This window comes from Scylla paramamosain, chromosome 49 (assembly GCF_035594125.1).
Source record: "Scylla paramamosain isolate STU-SP2022 chromosome 49, ASM3559412v1, whole genome shotgun sequence".
Taxonomy (NCBI): Eukaryota; Metazoa; Arthropoda; class Malacostraca; order Decapoda; family Portunidae; genus Scylla; species Scylla paramamosain.
Window position 1 is genome coordinate 3,644,633 of NC_087199.1, and position 22,770 is coordinate 3,667,402.

Here is a 22,770-nt window from a genome sequence, read left to right on the forward strand (position 1 = left end):
TACAGTTGGAATAATAGTTCTGACATACTCCCACCACAAAGAAAAATAATTCATATTACACATATTTACATGGGGAAAACTTGATATTAAATTTGATTGGTCTTTATTTTAGTTTTCCATAAATCTGCAGAGTGCACTGCTGCTTGTCACAGCGGTTGTTGGATACAGACAGGCCTCTGCAACTGGATGTTATCAGCAGGGGGTGCTACATCCACCAGACTGTTCAAGTGGATACAATCTGGCAATGGGGTGAGTGGTTATACCTGAGAAAGTTTTTATGTCCACTACCTTGGCTAGCGTGTTCTGTCCCTCAAGCAGACTGATGATCATACCAAGTTTCCACTTGGACTGAAGCCAGTTGTCATGAATGAGGACAACATCCCCCAACTTGTGGCCATGTTATGCCTTCCTTGGCAATTATGCACCTGTGTGACTCCCTCGGTGACAAAAGATATTCTGCAACTCATCTTTTCCACAAATCATGTTGTAACTTGATTCTTTCTTTTAAATTTTGGGTGGAATTGTAGGATGGGTCAAATATTTCTTGTAATGAAAGCTAATTGGAAAAGATTTCAATCTTTTGCTGCTTAATAACTAAGAAGGGATTATGTCTCTACAAAATCAGACTAGAATCAAGCTCAATAGGGTCTTCTTTCCCCGCTGTTAAACGCAGGCCCGTTCCCCTGCCTGTGGGTTCGCTAGATAGTAGATAGGGACAGTGGGAATCTTGTTAATCCATTCTTGCGCTACACTTATTAGATGACGAGGCATTAGGCTATTTTTTTTTATTTATTTATTTTTTTTTTGCGCATTCTTTAACCCCTTACTCCTTTTACTTCCTTTACTTCCCTTTTAACTCATTTTACATTTGATTTTATTATTATAATAGTGTTTTTTCCTTTACAGGTAGGACTTAGCCAGATGTCATCGACAATATAAATAAGTAGGTATAAAAATGAATCCAGTGAAGCTGGCAAAGAATGAAAATATAAATGTATAAACGATGTATTGGAATACATAGAAATGGGCAAATAAACATAACAAAAGTGAGACCCGGGCCATCACCAGAGAAGTGGGGAGTGGGGCTTGAAGCGGTTCGCCCGAGGACTTTGGTGGGCTAGACCACTTATGCAGGGTATAGACGTCAGCCCCACCCTCCGATATCTCGGTGGGCCCTGAGGGCCGCAACGGACCCCTCCACCCCCCGGATGGTTAAGAGGTGGAGCTCAGCCTTGGTAAGTTTTAGACTCTTGAGAGCTATATAGGAAGGGGTGGCCATGATGCCGCGCCAATTCATGGTAAGGGTGGTGAACACAGGGGTGTGACCCGTCTGTTCTAAGGCCCAGGCCCGGATTTCCTCAGTGTCATAATAAGACTGTTTCAGTTGGTGGGCATGATCCAAAATGTCACCGGCTGATGAGTCTGATACAATTTGAACATCCAGCACCACTGACTGTTGCCGGTCCCACAATATGACATCTGGTTTCCTTAGGCCAGCGGATGTTCGTATAGAAAGCTCTTGTAGAACGTTACAGTTCTTGGATAGCTGTTTTACCAATAGAGAGAGGACTCGGTCGTGACGTTTGGTCCTCTCTGGAGCCAAGTTTGGGCAGACCTGAAGGAGGTGGCCGAGGGACTCAGGCCGACTACACCCCAGGTCACATGAGATGGGTGAGTCATAGTTACTCCCGCTGTTTACCCGTGCTTGGTTGAATCTCTTCACTTTGACATTCAGAGCACTGGGCAGAAATCACATTGCATCAACATCCATCTCTGACCATTGCAATGCTTTGTTTTAATTAGACAGTCAGATTCCCCTGGTCTGTGCCAGTACTGAGTTGATTGCTGGGTGCCAGCCGAAGTGGGTTTGGAGCGGGAGACGGCTTCTGCTACTACCTAACCGGCCAATGAGGACCAGCGGTAGAGAGACCCGGAGCTCCCGCGCCCACGCAGCCTAGCACATTCCATGGAAGGGCCAGAGACACGCCAGTCCGAGCTCTCGGCAAGAGGGGCGAGAGGGCTAAAACTGCCGCCACCACGTAATCCCTCACAACAAATCCCCGACGACGCGCGCTCCCTCGCTGCGCTGGCTTGTCACCAGCAGGCGGCGGAGGGGAACTGGGAGCAAAGCGAGATGAGCAGACGCCTTTGTCGGGGCTTTTAAAGGCCCCTTTTGACGCCGCTGCCTTCACCACACCTTTCACAAACCCGGTCCCTGTCTTGCACCGCCGTACCAGTGGGCTTATTAAGGGGAGTGCGGCGCGTGGCCACATTTGGAATGGGTTGCTGCCACCGGAGTGGGGGGTAGGCACTGCAACGAGATGGGCAGACACTGATGGCACGGAAGGGAAAGAGGGTGGACGGCGACACCCAACAGCGTGCGCCTCGTTACCTCTGAGCCCAGTCCAGCGCCTGAACCCACTGCTAACACAAGTTAAGGGTCTATCATTTATTGTGGATTCTAGCTGTAATATAACAGTGTTTAGTTCATCAGATATGACAAGAGCCTTGCAAAGGATCTTTCTTAACTCAGTTTTTTCTGTCCCTGTTAATCTCTCCCTGGGATGAATTTCCATTCACAGTTGATTGAGGTTAAATGATTATTTATCTGAGGGTCTTGCATAATTTCCTTGATGTAATTGGCAGCAGTGACAAAGGTTGTTGCATTAATATAAGTTGTGGTAGACCCTGTCTGGTTGTAAACTGTCTCAAGGCATCAAGGAAGTTTTGACTTCTTAAATCTGATATCAGTCCTAAGTGTATGCCTATAGCGGTAATGTAGGTGAATAGCACGATGGTGCTATACCCTGGCAGCCTCACTAGCTTCTCCCTTGACCGTAAGGGCACCGGTAAAGTCTGCTCCTTTTATGCTAAAGGGCTCACTGATGTTAGTTCTGAATTGTGGGAGTGGCAGTGCATCTGCAGGAGAACATGGCTTGCCTTGATATTTCTGGCATGTTCTGCATTTTCCAAGTACTGCCTTTACAATTTGCCTCATTTTAGGGATACACCACTTCTGCCTCACATAGGCCATGATGAAGTTAGTGCTATAATGATGGTTCAATTTGTGACATTTTTGTATCAGTAGTCTAGTCATGTGGTGGCAGCTGGGTAGCAGGACTGGATGTTTGGTTAGCTCAGGTATATTAGTTGTGTTCTTTCACCATATTTTATGATGTAATTTTCTAGGGATAACCCTAACTGGTTTGTATATGATGATCTATCAGCCTTTCTCATGAACAAGGTTTTCCTGAAAAAAAAAAAAAAAAAAAAACTTCCTTTTGTATTAATTTAATTCATGTTCTGCTGCCTTTATTTTTCACACCCTTATGATTGAGTCAGTATTGATAGCCAGACCCTTTGACTGAGCCTTTAGGTTACCTATATGGCAAAGTACCCATGCTAATATTCTTGCTGTATCTCTCCCATTTCATTAATGTAGGTGGTGTTGTGACTGTATTCACAGTCACTTCTGTTTCATTGGGTTGAGCCATGTCAATTTGCATTTCAGGCCACTCATTCCTGTGTGGCAGCTATAAGGGTCCTTGTCACCACACAGAGGAATTGTTCTGGTCATCTGTACTTATTCCTTGAGTTAGGAGATTCGCTGGACTACCTTCAGTTGTCACATAGTTTACCTTTATACTGGGAATGAGTTGGTTGATTTCTCATACCCTTTTGGCCACATATACAGGTAGTGTCTACAGACTTTGTAGCCAATATAGGGCAATTTGGGTGTCATACCATAAATTAATAATTATGTTAATTACACCCTCATAGGCTCCAGGGATGAAGGTGGTTAGCCTAGCAACTAAGAGGACAGCAGTTAGTTCTAGTTTGAGGATGGTGAAGTTTTTAGTGGGGCAACCTTTGCTTTACTTATTATCAAGTTCCCTTGCCCATTGCTACAAAAGTAAGCACGAGCTCCATATGTCGTACTGCTGGCTTCACTAAAAATATGCAAGTCTGCTCCCTGTTGTATTATGGTTGCTCTAGGGATTTCTGTTTTAATTGGTGTTTTGAGTTCCTTGTCAAGTAGAAGGCATTGGTCACAAAGTTCACCAGGCACTGTCTGATCCCATTATGTTTTTAGTTTCCACAGGCCTTGTAAAAATATTCCTGACTATTGTCACAGGAAGCAATAAGCTTAGTGGATCAAACAGTTTTGGTGCCATACTTAAGCATGACCATTTTTAAAATCAGGATCCTTAGAGTCAATGATTTTGAAAGAAAGTGTGTCTACCTGGCTTCCAGATTAATCCTAAAACTTTCACTTGGTCTTGTTTCTTAGAAATAACATTGTCTATCTCAAGTTGACCTTGTAGTTTGGGACTTTGCTACCCATTCTCTTAGGTACAGGTGGGCCTTATTAAATATTCTTTGTACATGCCATTATTCTTCTCATAGGTCTCTTCAGATTGTTTGTCCCTTTTAGGTTGTCAGCATGTAGTCCTTGTTTTGTCTTCTTAATAGTGCCTTGCTGTTCTTGGATGTTAGCTAGGTGATGGATAATGGTGGCACTGACTAGGTATTGGGAACAATTAGCTCCAAACAAAACTACCTTGAACCTAAGGATGTCAAATGGGGAATTAGGATTTAATGGATCTATTGACCACAGGAATCTCATTTAGTCTCTATCCTTCCCATTGAGTCCTGCCATCAAGAATGCCTTTTCTATATCTGATATGAAGACATTTTTTGTGTTTGAATCTTAGGAATACTTGAGTTAAGTAAGGCACTAGACTTGGACCTGTTCATAAGCAGTCATTGAGGCTTTAGGAATCAGGGGATTGCTTAGCTGAACAGTCATAGATTATTCTAACAGGAGTGGTTTTGCTGTCTTTTTTCACACCATGATGTGATAAATACTGTAAATCATGTTGGTTGTCTTGACATGAGTCCACTCTCTCCATAAAACCTCTGTCTGTCTGGTCACTGATTACCTTGGAGTATTGGTTTTAGTATTTTTTATTTTTTATTCTTTTTTGTATAAATGTGTGTTGAAGGCTCCTTAACCTGCCCAAGTAAACAAACATTATACTGATTGGTTTGTGGATCATAAGTGATGTATCTTTCATATTGTTGGATGTTGTCTTTAGTTTCTTGGGTTATCTCATTTGATAGTATTCCTGTATGATTTAGTTTCCAGAGTTTGTTAAGATCTTCCTTATGAGGCTGGTAATCTGGATTACTGATTTTCTCTTCTATTGGGTTGACTGCTATTCTGAGGACTGAAATTAGTTCCATCTGGACATTGTTACCAACTTTGTTTTTGTATGTGCCACTTTGGGCATAACCACAAATTGTAGGCAGCAATATTATTGAACCAGCCCAAGCTGGACTGACTCATAATAATGATCAGCCCCATTCAGGAGAGGGATGTCACCATCATTCATGATGTTTGGGTCAGCCAACGCACAGCCTAATTTTTAAAATTTAACTATTTTTTTCAGTCCTTTTTGAGCCGTTTACTGAGGCATTTAGGTTACCACAACTACTCTTAGGCTCTTTTCCCTTATATTTATAGTATACAGAGGCTATATCAAACTGTTGACTTGTTTTGCTTTTGATAAATCTCTGGAGCTTCAAGATTTCCTTGCCTATTAATTTGTGTTTTAATCTGGCCAATAAGGACTGTAAGACAAAAGTTTTTTGTGAGCAGTGATCCAGTAAGGCCCTTAATTTAGTGATCTTACTTCCCTTTCCTATGAGGGGCAACATTATTGTGGGTAAGATGGTCCTTTCCTTGGGAGCTGTTAAGGTTAATATTAAGTTGATGTTGTCTCCCTCAGTTTGGCCTCCGTCTCTGTCTTGTTTGCTGCTTTAGGTTCTAAACAGAGGACCTGGTAGTGTTTTTTCTCAGAGAATTTGCAATTTTTAATGTTAGGGTTTGTGTAGCCTTTCCTGACATGTCCAGGTTCTATGCATTACATAGCCTTAATTACTGTGCTCTTTTTACTCTTTAAGTCGGGATTTGGATATAGGCAGCATTTAACCTATAGATGATTTTTGTTTCTGGCACGGCTTACAGCTTTTCTTCCCTATTTTGTCCTATATTAAAGCTGTATGCTATTGTACCTCCTTCTCAGCTATAGATGATTTACTCTTGAGGGTAAATAATTTAATTTCTCAAACAGTCCAGTGCTTCCTCTGTATTCAGTATGTTTTCCTTCAGTACTCTTTTTATATTTTCCTTTTATGGGGGCTGAAAGATAATTTTTGAGGAATGTGGAACACATTTCATCTCTACTGATATTGTGGGACTTTTATTAACTTTCATATCTTGCTATAAATTGTTTGAGGCTAGTAATATTATAATTAGGCTTTTGCAGATGGGGGTAGTTTGATCACCAGTGCATACCTGAACCTCTCTTCCCTGCTGTAATTATCTGAGTAATTGAATGGCGGGTTTGTAGTTCGAGGCATTGAGCATGAAACACAATATTAGTTGTGCTGCCTCTCCCTCCAGCTGGCCCTTAGTACAGGTGAGCTTCGGGATACATGTTAAGTCTTTGTTTTGATGAATGGAGCATTCATAGATATCCCAGAACTTGACCCACCTGGTCAGATTGCCATTAAAGGAAGGCAAATTTAATTTTAGCAGCTTGAATGGCATTTCCTGTTCTCCCATTTTGAGAGCTTTGTGTGACATCTAGCTTGGTGAGAATTTCATTTACTTCTTCCTTGTATAACATATCCTCCACCACAGCATCTTGCAGACTAGTTTGATCTAATAGTTCTGAGATTGCCTCTTTGTTGGTTTGCATTTTATTAGTGCAGCCTTTATTGGTGTCTGTTTGGACTTTATTTCATGCATGTCATTGGCATGAAGGAATACATCGAGATCCTTGGGGAATATGGTGATGCTGGCCTTGAGTCCCCCTCTGATTTGATTAAGTTTCTTTAAATTCTCTATTTTAATTCAGTTGGGTGATACAACAAATCAGGATGTTAAATATTTGGGGCAAACAAGCTGTTATTGCATGAAGCACCAAACCACCACTCTGTTGCCATACATGACACACTTGATTTACCAATGTGTGCTCTTTGTCATGTTCTGTTGTGCGCTAGTGACATGCAGGTACTGCCAGGGCTTCAAGAGAGCTGTCTCCACTTTACACCAATGCCAACTAACTACTGAATGAAGCAATTAGTGCACACCATGATGCAAACCAGACCACCTCACTTTAAACACTTTAAACACTTTATTATGTTTGTCTGTAATACATATATAAGCTTAAGGTACAATTAATTGAAAGACAAACAGCCCCTTATGAAGCACAAGCTTTTTGGGCACACTTAATATCTACTTAATACTGAAATGTAAAACAACACTAAACTAAAAATCTAATTGAAGAAAATGTAAAAAAAAAAATTAATAGCAATAACAAAAGATTTAGGGATAAATGGCTTTGCAAGAACAGGAAGGAAAGGAGAAAAATCATAATTATACATGAGAAATAGAGAAAATTGAAGTGGAATCTGATTATAAACAAGCAAATATTAGTTTTGAGAATAATTAAACAAACAGAAATAAATATGTATATATACTAGAGGTTATAAACTATTTTAGTTACAGAGGATATGAACTATTTGGTTACAATACCAAGAAACAAAATAATTGATATTGATAAAAATTGATTGAAGTACAAGATGTGTCAGTATTGAGACAATAAATATTCTTTTAGTTTTCTCTTAAAGATATTTACACTTAATGAATTTTTTATGTGTGACTGGGTGCTATTCCATATTTTGGGACCTTTATACATTAGAGAGTGTTGGTAGAGAGTTAAGGTATGATGGGGAATCTGTAGAGAATGCCTGTAGCGTGTGGAGTGGTTATGAGTTAGGGTCAGGGTATTGTTGTTGTTGGAATTTATCAATTTGAACATGTATGATGCAATAGAGAAGTTTGATAAGTCAGAGAGTTGAAGGATTTTCATAGATTTAAAGAGTGGAGGTGTGTGTTGGAGGAAGTCACTATTTGTCATGATTCTAATAATTTTCTTGTGGAGGATGTTTAGATTTTGTAGATGACATGGGTAGGTAGTGGACCAAATTGGATTACAGTAGGTTAAGTGTGGGTATATATGGGCATAATACATGATTTTCATAATTTCCACTGGAACAAAGTTTTTTATTTTCAGCAATAGAGCTATTGATCTAGATAATTTTAGGCAAAGGTTTGATATGTGATATTTAAAGGTAAGATTATTGTCAAATGTGACTCCAAGAAATTTTGTCTTAGAAACTTGCGTGATATCTTTATCTAATATGGTAAGTCTAGGTAAGGGTTGGTATTTGGTTGTGGTATTTGTAAATAACATGTAGAAAGTTTTAGCTGTGTTAATTGTTAGGCGATTTGCAAGACACCATTCAGAAAAGGCAGATAATTCTAGGTTGGCTCTGTAGATTAGGTCTGTGGGATTATCACCAATCATGTACAAGGTGGAGTCATCAGCAAACTGTATAGTGTTGAAAGCAGTAGAGGCATTGCTGATATCGTTGATATATATCAGGAAAAGAATAGGGCCTAAGATGCTACCTTGTGGCACGCCAAGATGTATAGGTTTGATGGTTGATTTAGAGTTATTGTAGGATGTAAAATGAGATCGGCCAGTTAAATATGATTTGAACCAATTTTCCACACAACCGCGAATACCATAGTGACGTAATTTGTCTATTAGAATGTTTGGGTCAACTGTGTCAAAAGCTTTGCTGAAATCAATGAAAATGGATATTATAGACTTATGTTTATTCAAGGCATCGTGTAGGTCAGAGGTAAACACATTTATAGCGTCAAAAGTATTTAGTCCGGGGCGGAAACCAAATTGCCTATTATTTAAGAATTTTTGTGAATTGAGGTAGTTCATGAGGAAGTTTTTCATAATGATTTCAAATATTTTAGAGAACACTGGTAAAATAGAGATTGGTCGGTAGTTTGAGATATTAGTTTTACTTCCCGATTTATGGATAGGGATAATTTTTGCCAGCTTGAATCTATTAGGGAAAACTCCATCTTTTATTGAATCATTGAATAGTTTTGAGAGTGGCTCTGCTAGAAGATTTTTGTTCTCTTTGATTATTTTCACAGGTATTTCATCCGTAGGGCATTTTTTATTTTTTAAGGCAGAAATAGCTTTTACTATGTCATTTCCTGTCACTATGGGAATATTCATGGAATTTAGGAAATTACCTCTGAGATAAGAAATGTGTGAGTTTTGAGCTCTAGGAAGCTGGGAGCTAAGTTGAGGTGCAATTTGTGAAAAATAGGTGTTGAATGCATTTGAAATTTCATGTGGAGTGTGTAGGACTGTGTCATTATAGTGTAGTGTGTGGGAGACCGTCTTGTTATTATTAATGTTTTCTATTTCGGTAATTAGTTCCCAAACTTTTTTTGTGTTAAGTCTAAAATTTTCAAACCTTTGTAGGTAATATTCAGATTTTTTGCGTTTTATTAAGTTATTTAGATAATTTCTGTAATGTTTGTAGTGGTCCATTGTAATTGACCCTAGTTTGTATAGTTTGTACAGCTGATATTTATGTTTTGTTGAATTTATTAACCCCTGTGTTAACCAAGGCTTACTTAGTCTTTTGGATGTGATAGTTTTGGTTATTTTGGGGAAGCAGGAATAGTATATTTTATATAATTTATCCAGAAATATGTCGCAGTTTGTGTTTGTGTCACTGCTAGTGAGGTAGAGATTCCAGTCTGTGTTTGATAGGGTCTGTGTGAATTTCAACCGATTTACTCTATTTTGTAGCCTAAAATCAACTTTGTGGTGAATGTTGCACACTTTATCAGAGACTGGAATATTGATAAACACTGGAAGGTGGTCACTGATAGGAAAGTGGAAAATTCCAGAAGAGACTGGTTCATTGAAGTTTGTCCAGACGTGATCCAATAAAGATGGGGCTGCAGTTGTATTTATGTCTGAAAATCTTGTTGGTCGAGATATATGTGGGAAGTAATTGTTTGATTGCATAGTTGTAATGAAAGAGTTAGTAGGAGGGTGTGACACATGTTCAAGAAGGTTTATATTGAAGTCACCTATGAGTATATTCCTGTTGTTTGTGAAAAAGTTATTTGAAAGAAGATTATCAATATATGCATTAAATTCATTTACTTTAGCATGTTTACTATTTGGTCTGTAAATACAAGAAACAGAGTAGGAGGTAGTAGGTAGAATAATTTTCACACTACATAGTTCAGCATTTTCATCACACATGCAAAAATCCTTAATAATTTCACTTTGTAGGTCAATATTTACATAAATTGCAACACCCCCACCTGGAGAGTATAAAGGCCTGTGAACATGATATGACTTATAGCCATCAATTTCGTGAAGGTGAACATTATTTGCATTGAGCCAGGTTTCACTTATACATAAGATATCAGGGAGTTTGGGAAGAGATTTGATAAAAGAGATTACTTGGTCATAATTTTTGTTTAGTGAGCGGGCATTTATATGGAGAATATTGATATAGTCAGCGCTACATCTTGGTATAACATTCATGTATGAGGTAAGGTCATGATAATTACAGATATCATCTAACTCAAGAGATAAGTACATGGAATTTATTATTTCTATGCCGATGCTATCAGATTCATTGTTGTCTTCTAAGTCGTTGAAAAGTGTATTGAGGAGATTCTCACTAGTAAAGTTCATGATATAGAAAGGGGAATTAAAGAAAGGCTAGTAGAAAAGGGGGCAAGTATGGGTAGCAGAGAGGGAGGAGGGAGTGGAAGGGATTTGGAAAAGTTTAAGGGAGAGGAAAGGAAGGAATGATAAGTAGAGATAGAGAAGAATAATCAAAGAATAAGGAAATACATAATAAAAAATTAAAATAAAAATTAAATAAAAAGAAATTGGAAGGCTTACCAGGTATGTCATAAGAAGGGTGGAAGGTAGATTGCAAAATGTTTGCAGAATTTGGTGATCAAAAGGATTAAGTTGATAAAACTATAAATGTTCAAGATATTGGCAAAGTAAAGATGATAGAATAAAGCTTCATACCCAAGATATTGGCAAAGTAATAGATAAATAGGCAAAGTAGTAGATGATAAAAGAAAGTTTCATATGATGAAATCTAGAAAAAATTAAGATGAATAATAATAAGTTGGAGACATGCATAGGATATGACATATAAAATATATACACAGGAAAGGATAATGAATACATTATAATATTATATATAAATTAAATAGACATAAAGATTTCTAGAATGTTTGGTAGGAAATATTGCATCATGAGTTGAGAGCACATTTAAGACTGGGTCAGAACAGGATATTTATCTAGGAAAATGTTCAAAGACTGTTCAGTGGTTATCATGTGTTTTTGACTAGATGTTTTTAATTTAACAAAGATCTTTCCATCCCTTGTGTAGCACTGTTGGAAAAGCTCCTTGTTTTTTTTCCTGATACCCCAAACTGTATTGAAGATATTGCGTCGTTTTGGAGTGAGACTTTCATTAATATAGAGGCTAGGTTTAACTTTTACACAGGCATCCATTATTTCTGCCTTCTTTGATCTATTTAGCAGCTTTACAATTATTGGTCTCTCTTTGTTTTGACTTTTTGAACCTAACCTGTGAGCAACATTGATGTCAGCATGACTTAAATTGATGTGCAGATTATCTTTAACTGAATTCACAACAAGGTCAGTTGAGTTTTCATGGTTTTGTTCTCTGGGCAATGCAGGACCACTAATTATTATAGTATCTCTTCTTTCATATTGTTCTACATCATCTAGTTGATTTTCAAGTTTGCTGACTGTATCCTCAAGTGAGGTCACTTTGTCCTGCAACTTTTCAATTTTTTCATCTTTTTCCTTGGAAAGAATAGACAGAGCTTTCACTATTGTGTTCACTATCACTTTACCTTCTTCGGACAGACGAGCAATGTCACTGGAGATGAAGTCAAGGATGTTTGTTGTGGGTGCTTGTCCCATGGCTTGAGTTGGTGTCTTAACCATCTCGGCTATGGCTGTCCCCTGCTTCTGTCCAACTGGAGTAGATACCACAGCTGCTACGTCAGACCCTGCCGCACTCCTTGTTTGCACCATTTAGCTTGCGAGAATCCAAGTAGTAGACTACGTGCAGGTATAATGGAGTAAACAGGTACAGGGGCGAATCTGCGACGAGCCTGGGTTTGTTTACGTTTGGCAAATATTGTTGGAACAGTCCAGCGGCGGAGGCAGGGGACTTGTTTTGCTGGCTTATTCTTCCTTCACATCCTTCTATGTACTGGTTCTTGTATGGATCTTATGGCGGAGACATACCCGGAGCAGCCCGTAATGGTTCTTGGATAATAAGCGGGTGTAGCAAGCAGAAAAAATGTGGAAAGTGAGGAGCTCCAAGGCACACCTTGTCTCAATGGTAGGATCTCTCTCTCTCTGTCTACGTTATTCAGTGGGACAGATCTAAGGTAATATAGAATGTTTCTCTGAATTTCACCAGTATTACACAGACAACACAGTGGCAGAATCAGTGAAGCTACGTCTTCTCATTTGGTTGTGCACAGGAGACCTAAAGATGAACCTAATGAGCTTTATGAAGCTTGACCCAGAGGTAGGGTATGTGAAGAGAAAGAATATGCTAGATGAATGGCTTGGGGATTCGATTAGTCGGGTCGAAGACATGATTACCACTCATGCATAGACCAAAATTGGATGGAGAGCTCATTAAGCTGCAATGGTCCTTACTGGATAGCATGTGGAACTGCACAGCAGAGATGGAAACACAGGAAGGCTGCACCATGCTGGATAGTTTCCATTCTCTTATTGCTAAGTGCTTCACTGATCACATTAATTGCTTCATCCAGTGGTCAGTTGGTGTTGAGTGGAGAGAGCTCTCTTGAAGCCCTGGCATTTCTGCCACATTGCTCACACAGTCTGATACAGAGTCCTTTACTTGTGTGGTGGTCTTGCTCTTCTTGTCCGGATGGATATAACAAAGGTTGTTTCTCTGGGTTGAATTATCATGAAGGTTTGGTGATACAGCCTGCCTCCAAGGCGGTCCTGTGGACGAATACATCACTGTGCTTATCCACCCTTCCATACTGTTCATTGTGTAACGCTCCTTTTTATTATTTCTGTGTTTCTTTGAGTCTCCCCAATAATTGTTTTCTTTTGTAGCTTGCGGTGAAGAGGAGGATAATAGCGGTAATTAAAGGTTTAGTGATTATATGAAAAAGTATATTTATAAGGCGTGTATTCGTGGGAGTGATTTAAAAGTCTTGAAACATTTATTATAAATAGTCTTTACTTATTTCAACTGTGGTTTTCTCTAATCAGTGGTAATACGAATAATAGGATTACATCATGTTGCGTCAGCCTACCAGTAACTCATAAGGTGTCATTCCCTAGCTTATAAAATATGTTAGTAATTTAGAATTCAATTATTAACTTCAACTAATGTCCAGCCTATATGCTCACCTTGCTAGCCAATTATTCCTGCATTTTTATTTAAACTCACGGTTCAGTAAAATTATTTGTGAAAGAAGAGAGAGAGAGAACTAGCTAAGGTTCCAATAACTTCAGAGGCCTGGGGGTGTTGAGGGGGAGAGCACAGAATGGCGTCTCCCTTCCCTCTGGCAACAGGTGGGTCTCGTAGCTCTGAAATATTTGATTTTTCTTTTATTTAGAAGTGAATATTACTGTGTTCATGTTTATTATTCATGTCTCTAGTGAAGATATAGTGACTGTACGTGTTGACAGAATGGTGTCTCCCTTCCCTCTGGCAACAGATAAAATAGCTGGTGTTGGTCCCACGTGGAGACAGGCCACAGAGTCTTGGGAAAGTGTTAGCCATGTAATGTTTCTTTAGTCAGATATAGTCTACTGTAAGTGTGTTGTGGGCAATATTATTGCCGTAGAGAAGTGATGGATGAAGGCTGTGACGCTATTTAGGGATATAACGGTGCCCAGAATCAATGGTACTCTTGAGGAGTTATAAAAGTAATTATTTTCTTGTATATTCGTAGTGTTAAGTAACGGAGTATAAGTGTATATGCCATACCAGAATTTCAAGTGCCTTATTTTTTTTTCTAGATTAACCACTCGATAGTGTCATAGTGGGTCAGTCAACCCAAAGAATCCCCTCAGTATTATTCATTTAATTATTTTTTGCTATTTTTATATTTTTCGTTCCTCCTAATAAAGCCACACTGTAGGTACTGTGTGATAATTAACCTCTCCCTACCCTCTGGCCATGACGATGAAGGCGAGAACCATTACCAATCAAAAATGTTTTCTTTTTTTCTATTGTGTGTGCGTGCTTCACCTCTTCTCTCTTCCTCTTCTTTTTTCTTTTTCACCGTGAAGATCTTTGCCTCGTCTCATTAGAGCTCTGATCGGACCGGTGAGGAGGAGGGAGGAGGGGGGAACCGGAGGGGGGGGGTGGCGTTACAATTGTACTGGCTGTTACATCTATTGCCTTGATGGTGACCTCATCATCCTCCCCTTCCACATGTTGGTGGTGGCTGGATTCGTCTAAGGCTAATCTCTGGGTTGCTGTGGTCTGTTGCTGTTGTGCTAGAACAATGTGCTCCTGTTGTTCCATCAAAGCAGTCACAGATGGTTTATTTGTTCTTGCATACTTTTGTTGCCCGAGTCAATACTTGTTTCATCACGATGAGCTACTGCATTTTGTACATTAAGTGTTTGCGCACTTTGGTTATCTGTGTCAGTGCTTGTCTCAGTAGTCTTGTCCAGAGGTTGTTGTGTCATCAACATGCCTATATCTGTGACATCCATTGTTAGTGGGTCTCTTTGATTCCTTCAAGTGGGCAGTGCGGCAGCTTCACCTGTGTTATCTGTTTGGTGGGCAGCATGACGGTTTCACCTGTGTTGTCTGTTTGGTGGGCAGCATGACGGTTTCACCTGTGTCACCTGTTTGGTGGGCAGCGCAGCAGCTTCACCTGTATTGTCTCTTTGGTGGGCAGTGCAGCAGCTTCACCTGTATTGTCTGTTTGGTGGGCAGTGCAGCAGCTTCACCTGTATTGTCTGTTTGGTGTGCAGCAAAGCAGCTTCACCTGTCTCTTTGGTGGGCAGTGCGGCAGCTTCACTGGTATTGTCTGTTTGATGGGCAGCGTGGCAGCTTCATGCCGCTTTAGGGTAGAAACAGGAGACAATCCCGTGTGGAGAAGCTCTGATTCCATCTCACTGAGTAAGTAAAGAAACAATCAGAGTAGTGGTATTTCATTGGCGGCTGCACAGGCCACAAGTGACCTTGATGTGATGGCCTCTCACTTATGCCACACCTCTGATGTCTCTCTACAAAATCAGACTAGAGTCACGCTCAACAGGGTCTTCTTTCCCTGCTGTTAAATGCAGGCCCGTTCCCCTGCCTGTGGGTTCGCTAGATAGTAGATAGGGACAGTGGGAACTTTGTTAATCCATTCATGCACGTCACTTATGAGATGATGAGGCATTTAGCTATTTTTTTTTATGTGCAATCTCAGATCCCCCTTACTCCCTCTTCCTTTAATATCAATTTAGTTTTGTATTAGATTTTAATTTTGAAATTTTGTATTGGTTTTGAACTTAATTTAGATTAAAGTATATAGTATGGTATGTGAACTGTTCATGTTGACAAGTAGTTGGGTTTAGGAAGGGGGGATAAAAACCCAGGGAGGAGTTAGGATTCTTTTAATCTCTAATGTTTCGGCTGAATAGCCATCCTCAGAGAGACTGATTTACATGAGTGAAAACACACTATTTATAACAACAAACAAAATTTTCTCATTTGACATTCGTACAGAGTATTGCCATCCTGGCGTGTACCTCACCTAATTTTATTTTCCTAGTCAGGTGGCATTATCCGCCTATGTGACGAGCCTTTACTGGGGATTTTCCTTGTACCTGACCTGAGGGCCAATCTAGCGGAATTACCCGCCCACCTGATTAAACCTTCTCTGTGGTTAATGACTTCCCTAGTTGTTATGAGGGCTGCCTCTATAGCTTTTCTCATTCTTTTCTTCAATCCAACTTTAATTTCTTTAACCTCTTCCCATTTTGGTAGGTGTTTACATTTTTCTATGTGCAATACAAGGGAGTTTGATGTGTTGTGTTTTAAAACATCTCTCCTATGCTCTGCTATTCTTGTTTTAAGTCCCCTGCCTGTTTCTCCTATGTACTGCTTTGTACAACCTTTGCATGGTATGCTGTACACTACGCTGTTATTATTAACAAGTCCGGTCTTTTTAGTCCTCGTTAGCTCACCAATTTTCTCTCCCGCTAATGTTGCTATTTTTAATCCTGTTTTAGACAAATATTTATTAATTATGGAAGCCTTGTCCGAATTTGGTACATGTATATACCTCTCTTTTGCTGGTTGTACAGGGATCTTTATTCTCTTTGTTTTCAGTTGTTACTTTCTTTGCCTTATTCTTAAGCCTAACAAGGAGCCCTTCAGGATAACCCAGCTTTTTGAAAGTTGATATGATATATCGTATTTCTTGCTCTAGGAAGTTGTTGCTGCAAATTCTGAACGCTCTTAAGTAAAAACCAATAATCACACCAGATTTGACTCTCATGCTGTGGGCTGAAAGGTAGTGAATGAAATCGTCCTTATTGGTGGGTTTTCTGTAAACAGAAAAACTGACTCCTTCTTCTTCCCTCCAGATCACCGTATCTAGGAAAGGTAATCTATTGTCTTGTTCCTCTTCCACCATAAATTGGATATCCTTATTGACTTTGTTAAGCAATGTTAACTTATTATTTATATTCATGCCCTTTGGGACTATAACTAGCACATCATCAACATACCTAAGCCATGTTAAGCCTCTACCCATTATTCTTATAAAGTTATCAGTCTTTAATGTTTCCATATACAAACATGCCATAACAGCACTTAGAGGGGATCCCATGGCCAGTCCCTTATGTTGTGAGTACTCTTGTTACTCGAAAGTGAAGGCACCAAATTTAACACAAAGCTCAACAAGATTAATGTAGTCCTCCCTCGGGATCGGTAAATTTTCTTCATTGATGTCTCTGTACGAATGTCAAAATGAGAAAATTTTGTATGTTGTTATAAATAGTGTGTTTTCACTCATGTAAATCAGTCTCTCTGAGGATAGCTATTCAGCCGAAACGCTAGAGATTAAAAGAATCCTAACTCCTCCCTGGGTTTTTATCCCCCTTCCTAAACCCAACATAGTATGGTATGTACTTGTGTACATAAGTATATATGTATGCAGGAGTAAGCCTAAAACTAAGCAACAAGGCAGGTAGTGACTTGTATCCTGGAGACTGTCAAAACAGTGAGGCCTCAGACTACAACCTGAGATCAACACCATGAGGGTGGTAGGGGGTGATCGTGGTGCAATTCACCTGGTGTTGGTGGGCTAGGCCATAATTTAAGGCATAAAGATCACCCTCTCCTAGTCCCTCCAATGTCATGGTGGGCCCAAACCTGAGTTGCTGATCTCTCAAGAGACTGAACCGTTAACAACTTAAGTTTGGCCTTACTAAGCCCCAGGTCTTGGAGGGCGTTATAGGACGTGGACGCCACTACCCCCCTGCCAATTGACCGTCAGGGTTGCAAAGGTGGGTGAATGACCAGAGTGCTCCCTAACCCAAGCACACATATCCTCAGTGTTATAATAGGAAGCTTTAAGAGTGTGGGCGTGGGTCAGGCAGTTGCCAGTGGACGAGTTTGTGATCACCTGGACATCCAGCATCATGCTTTGCTGGCCATCCCAGAGGATGATATCCAGCTTTCTAGCTTCTAGCTTTGGCTGATGTGGGTATGGTTGGCTTTCTCAACACATGTAACTCCCTTTTGACTAGGAGCTGCATGAGTAGGGCCAACACATGGTTGTGCTGGTCAATGTGCTCGGGTGCAAGAGTGGGGCACACCTGTGGGATGTGCCCCAGAGACTCCAGGTGCCCGCATTCCAGGTCACATAGCACTGGGGCTGATGGTCTGCCCCTGGATGACTGAAGTCAAGTGCTGACGAAGCCCAGCTGTGTCTTTATGGCATTGATGTAGGAGTGGCCAGGCATCAGAAGGGTACTTCCTGCACCCATTGTGCATTGGTGGGTATTGGGCTGCTTCCTGCAACCCCCTCCCATCATCAGAGGAGTGTAGAGCTGGCTATGGTGGAGTTCTGTAGTGGCAGCCTGCATTTTGCTGGCACTTGGGCCTGCATTCTGCAAATACCCTCTGCCGATTCTGGCCACCCTGTCATCTGAAGACGCAGCCAGCCTCTCATACACCCCACACTTGAGGGTAGGGATGAGTCGCGAACCTCTGCACCCCTAATCCCCAATCTCTGAGAGGGTGGAATTCGGAGTGTACTTGAGCAGATGGAGAGCCTCCTGGACAAACCTCCTGACTTCCAGATCAAAACAAAGGAGGCCCTTTGTAGAGTGCCCCAACACCTGTTGGTATTGGTGCTGGGGTATCAGGACTGGTTTTAGTGCCCAGAGCTTCTGCTGGGGCTTGATGGGTGCCTTTTGGAGATACCCAAGGTCCCGAATCATGGAGGCCAGCACCTGGCCAGGTGCAGCACAACCTTTTGATGGGCTGATCTTGAGACCCAGGTACTTATAGGTCTGGTATGGCTTCAGACCTTGGGGGGCGACAACACCCACAGCAAAGATGGTGGTAATGTCAACCAGCCACTGTCTCCACGGTTTATCGGCCACAATATTCAGTGTGGCACATTTGCTGTAGCCCACTTCCAGCCCCATTACACCAGCCCCAATGACCAAGGCATCCAGCAAGGCCTTTAAACTGGCACAAGTGGAGGCCATTAGCCACATCACTGGTGTAAGCGACGTAGCTGAGGTTCTCACTGGCAAGACGTGTCCCTACGTCTGCTGGGAGGGTGGGCAGGGCCCAGTCCAGTGTGGTGTTAAGGGGGTAGGCATGCTAAATACGATGAAAATTAAACTACTCTACTTAGCTGTCTGAAATTTTTATTGAAAACTAGTCTTACTGCAGAATCCTCCGTGTCCAGATTTGGAGATGATACCTGTAAAAATAAATGAATGAAAATTAATTTTTGAAAAATTTAGTAGCATTTTTAATTCGCCTAAGGATCCAACACCAATAATCAGTTTCCATCCAAACACTGCCTAGCAATTCCTTTTTTATTATATTTCAATCCTCCAATTAAATTTTTTTTAATATATATATATTAGTTTCTATGTAACAAGGCAAGAAACATTCTACTTAGAAAAATCCTGTTTTCTATGAACTTTGAAAATCTATAGATATTTTTTTTCACTAAGAAAAATGTGGAATCGAAGATTTATAGGGCATTATCTGACAAGTAATATGCCACAAGAATGGTGAAAATTGGTCAACAAATAAAAAAGTTATAGCAACTTGAATTGTTAAAACTTAATGTTTTGAGAAATTTGCATCTGAAGTTGAGTGTGTCAAGTGAGGTAGATCAGTGCCCTCCAGGCGAGTAGTGTAGCTCCTTCTGCAGGCGTTTATTTCTCATTCTCTTCTTCAAAGAGAATGAAAAATCAAATCCATCTTCATATCTTGGTTTTCAAGGTATTTTTCAGTAATGTGTGAAAGTGCTAGGCCCAGGTTTTCATAAATAGCACTCTCTTTGTACCCTGCATTATATATACACACTGACTGCATGAACCGCAGAAAAGTCAAGTTTATTCTTTGATGTGTTTAGGTGTTTTGGGCAGTACTGCCACAATCTGCTGTGGAATGACTCATTAGGGTTTTGTGTGTGCCCTTTGAGGCATCTTTTCTTCATCTCATTAATAACTAATCTTTCATAAACCTTTCATACAAACTGAAGCTGGTCTGGCTCAAGTGAAAAGGAAACTTTCATTGTGCTGTGGCTGGGTGGTATCTCCCCTAAGGCCAGAGTCTTTTGGTAAAAGCACCAGGAGTCACTAGATTTACAGCACAGATGATGCTTTGGATTTGTGTTGCTTGATGAGCAGTGTTCAAAAGATGACATGACGTCATTCCTCATTTCTTCTTCCATCATGTTCATCTTTCTTGTCTTGTAATACCTCTCCGGAAGTAAAACTGCAGGCAAGTGATAACTTTGACAGTCAACTTATTCTGTCCACCAAGTACAGATCTCTTCACAGTTTTTCCACTCTTTGTTTTTACAGTCTGTTTCTTTTCTCAAATTTCTTAGTCCATTTCCAAGTCTCTTTGCCACATGGTTTATACAGTTCATCTTTTCAACCAAGTGATCTTTCCATGGTCCTTCTCCGTTGTTACATGATGTTACACAACTGTATGCTGAGCTATCACCATCACTAATAAAGTTGATGTACCTCATATTATGAGAAAGAGATCTGTTCCAACATGCCAGAGCCTCTGCAGCTTCCATTACCCCCGAGGTACCTGCATAGTTCACCTGGCAAGAGGGAGCGTGGTTCTCCTCCCACCTGGTAAACTCAGTGTCAGTCATTTCTTTCCTGTCATGGCGAGCTCTGCTGACAATGCAAAGTTGACAGATCTTTCCACAGGTCTCATAGTCCAATATTAGACCAGTGTTTGCATCAGTGACTGCTCCAGCACCAAAAAAGAAGAATGACCCCGAGTATGCCAAGTCCTGTCAAAAATAATGTCAACATCAAGTATGCCATCTTCATTGGGCTGTCTGTCAAGTTCTTGGGCATAATAACTGAAAACAGCCTTTCTGCTTTGTTCTAACAAAGACTTTGTATGCTGAACAGTTTTGTGAGTTACGTAGTTTGCGTATCTCGACACAACCTTCCAGACAACTATCCCCTCTTCTTCAATGACACTCAACTGTCCCCCTCTTCTACACTGAACATCCTCGGTCTGTCCTTTACTTATAACCTGAACTGGAAACTTCACATCTCATCTCTAGCTAAAACAGCTTCTATGAAGTTAGGCATTCTGAGATGTCTCCGCCAATTTTTCTCACCCCCCAGCTGCTAACTCTGTACAAGGGCCTTATCCGTCCATGTATGGAGTATGCTTCACATGTCTGGGGTGGGGTTCCACTCATACTGCTCTTCTAGACAGGGTGGAATCAAAAGCTTTTCGTCTCATCAACTCCTGTCCTCTGACTGTCTTCAGCCTCTCTCTCACCGACGCGATGTTGCATCTCTAGCTGTCTTCTAACACTATTTTCATGCTAACTGCTCTTCTGATCTTGCTAACTGCATGCCTCCCTTCCTCCCGCGGCCTCGCTGCACAAGACTTTCTTCTTTCTCTCACCCCTATTCTGTCCACCTCTCTAACGCAAGAGTTAACCAGTATTCTCAGTCATTCATCCCTTTCTCTTGTAAACTCTGGAACTCCCTGCCTGCTTCTGTATTTCCACCTTCCTATGACTTGATTTCCTTCAAGAGGGAAGTTTCAAGACACTTATCCGATATCAATTTTTGACTACTGTTTTGACCCTTTTGTGGGACTGGCATTTCAGTGGGCATTTTTTTTTTATTGAATTTTTGTTGCCCTTGGCCAGTGTCCCTCCTACATCAAAAAAAGAAAAAGAAAAAAAAAAAGAAAAAAAAATGCCTGATGCTCAGTAAGCCACAAATCTTTTCAACACCAGAGTAGGCTAGTCCAAATAACATTGACAAGTAAGTTATCATCAGAGTTACTGAGTGAATGTCTTACAGTCTGTACTTGGTTATCAGGAACACTATTTAGTATTACATTCTTGCATTCACTGCACTGTTTCACAACACTTGTGTCTGCTTGGTGAGTTATGAAGTTACTGGCAACGTCAGTTCCAAGACATACTTTACAGGCAATATTGCTAGCAATAGTAGTGAACACGCTTTTTCTCACTATCACATTTTCTTCAGGTGATGTAGAGGAAGATGAAGGTGAAACTGAAAGAATAAGCTTCCTCTTCTTTGCACTTGAAGTTCCTGGTGGTGTGACGCGACCAGCTGGTGGTGGTGGTGGTGGCAATGGCTGTGGGGACTGAGCTGGCATCTCTCCTGAATTATTTCCTTTTTCCTCATTCTTCTTCTCTCTCACCTCTCTTGCTTGCAGCAGGATCTTTCTTGTTTCTGGTTGCCTTGCTTGGTCTAGGCATGGTGAACTGCCTCGTAAAGATAAGGTACTGTGTGATGAAGAAAAAGGCAGAATGCAGAGAGACGAGCGGCTACACATCCTCTTTTTATGAAGGACTAACGTCCACTGGGCCCTGGGGTCTGAGGCACCGCGACTCAGTGTTGTGATGATACCAAATAGTGCTTCCTGCTTCAAAATGCTAGAAAAAGGAATTATCTTTAGGCTACAAAGCTGTGGTTAAGTTCAATGTGGAGCGCAAAATGTAAACAATGCGCGCCATGTGCATGTCCTTTAATTAAATGCCCAGAAATGTTATTTAAAGGGCAGAGACAGATTTCACACTCCGTAGAAAGTTTGTCAGAAGAATACCAGAGTTGAAACATTTATCTCAAAATGGTCCGATCACTCATTTTGGGCCAAAAATATGCCTACCTACCCCTGCCTATGGGGACAAGGGATCTCCTTGCAGGACACCCCTTTGGATCTTGAACACGTCTCCCATAATATTGGTTGCGGCTTTGGAATACAGATTTCAGATAAACTCGGTGAGCTCAGGTGGAATACCCCATCTCTCTGCGGCCATTAGCAGAGATGGGTGGCCCACTGAGTTGAACGCCTTCTGGAAATTGATGAAGGCTATGCAGAGGACATGATTGGTGGTCGTGGCGCTCTTTATCATGTTTTGCACCAGGGAGATGTTAGCTGCAACACCTTCCTCTGGTGCAAAGCCCTTCTGCATTTTAGGCAATGGGGCAATCTTCATCAGCCGTGAGG

General features: G+C 40.8%; 1 protein-coding gene and 1 long non-coding RNA gene across 2 annotated transcripts in view; one reads left to right on the forward strand and one right to left on the reverse strand.

The window, feature by feature from the left end:
- Positions 1–22,770, reverse strand: part of LOC135095504 (uncharacterized) — a 189,083-nt gene that overhangs the window by 15,821 nt on the left and 150,492 nt on the right. The gene's annotated exons all lie outside the window — the stretch shown is intronic.
- The window catches only part of LOC135095509 (uncharacterized), a 42,538-nt gene that overhangs the window by 3,061 nt on the left and 16,707 nt on the right, over positions 1–22,770 (forward strand). Inside the window, exons 2-3 of the long non-coding RNA XR_010264418.1 lie at positions 131–249; positions 907–1,235. This is a non-coding gene — a long non-coding RNA (uncharacterized LOC135095509). The remainder of the gene's footprint in view (positions 1–130; positions 250–906; positions 1,236–22,770) is intronic.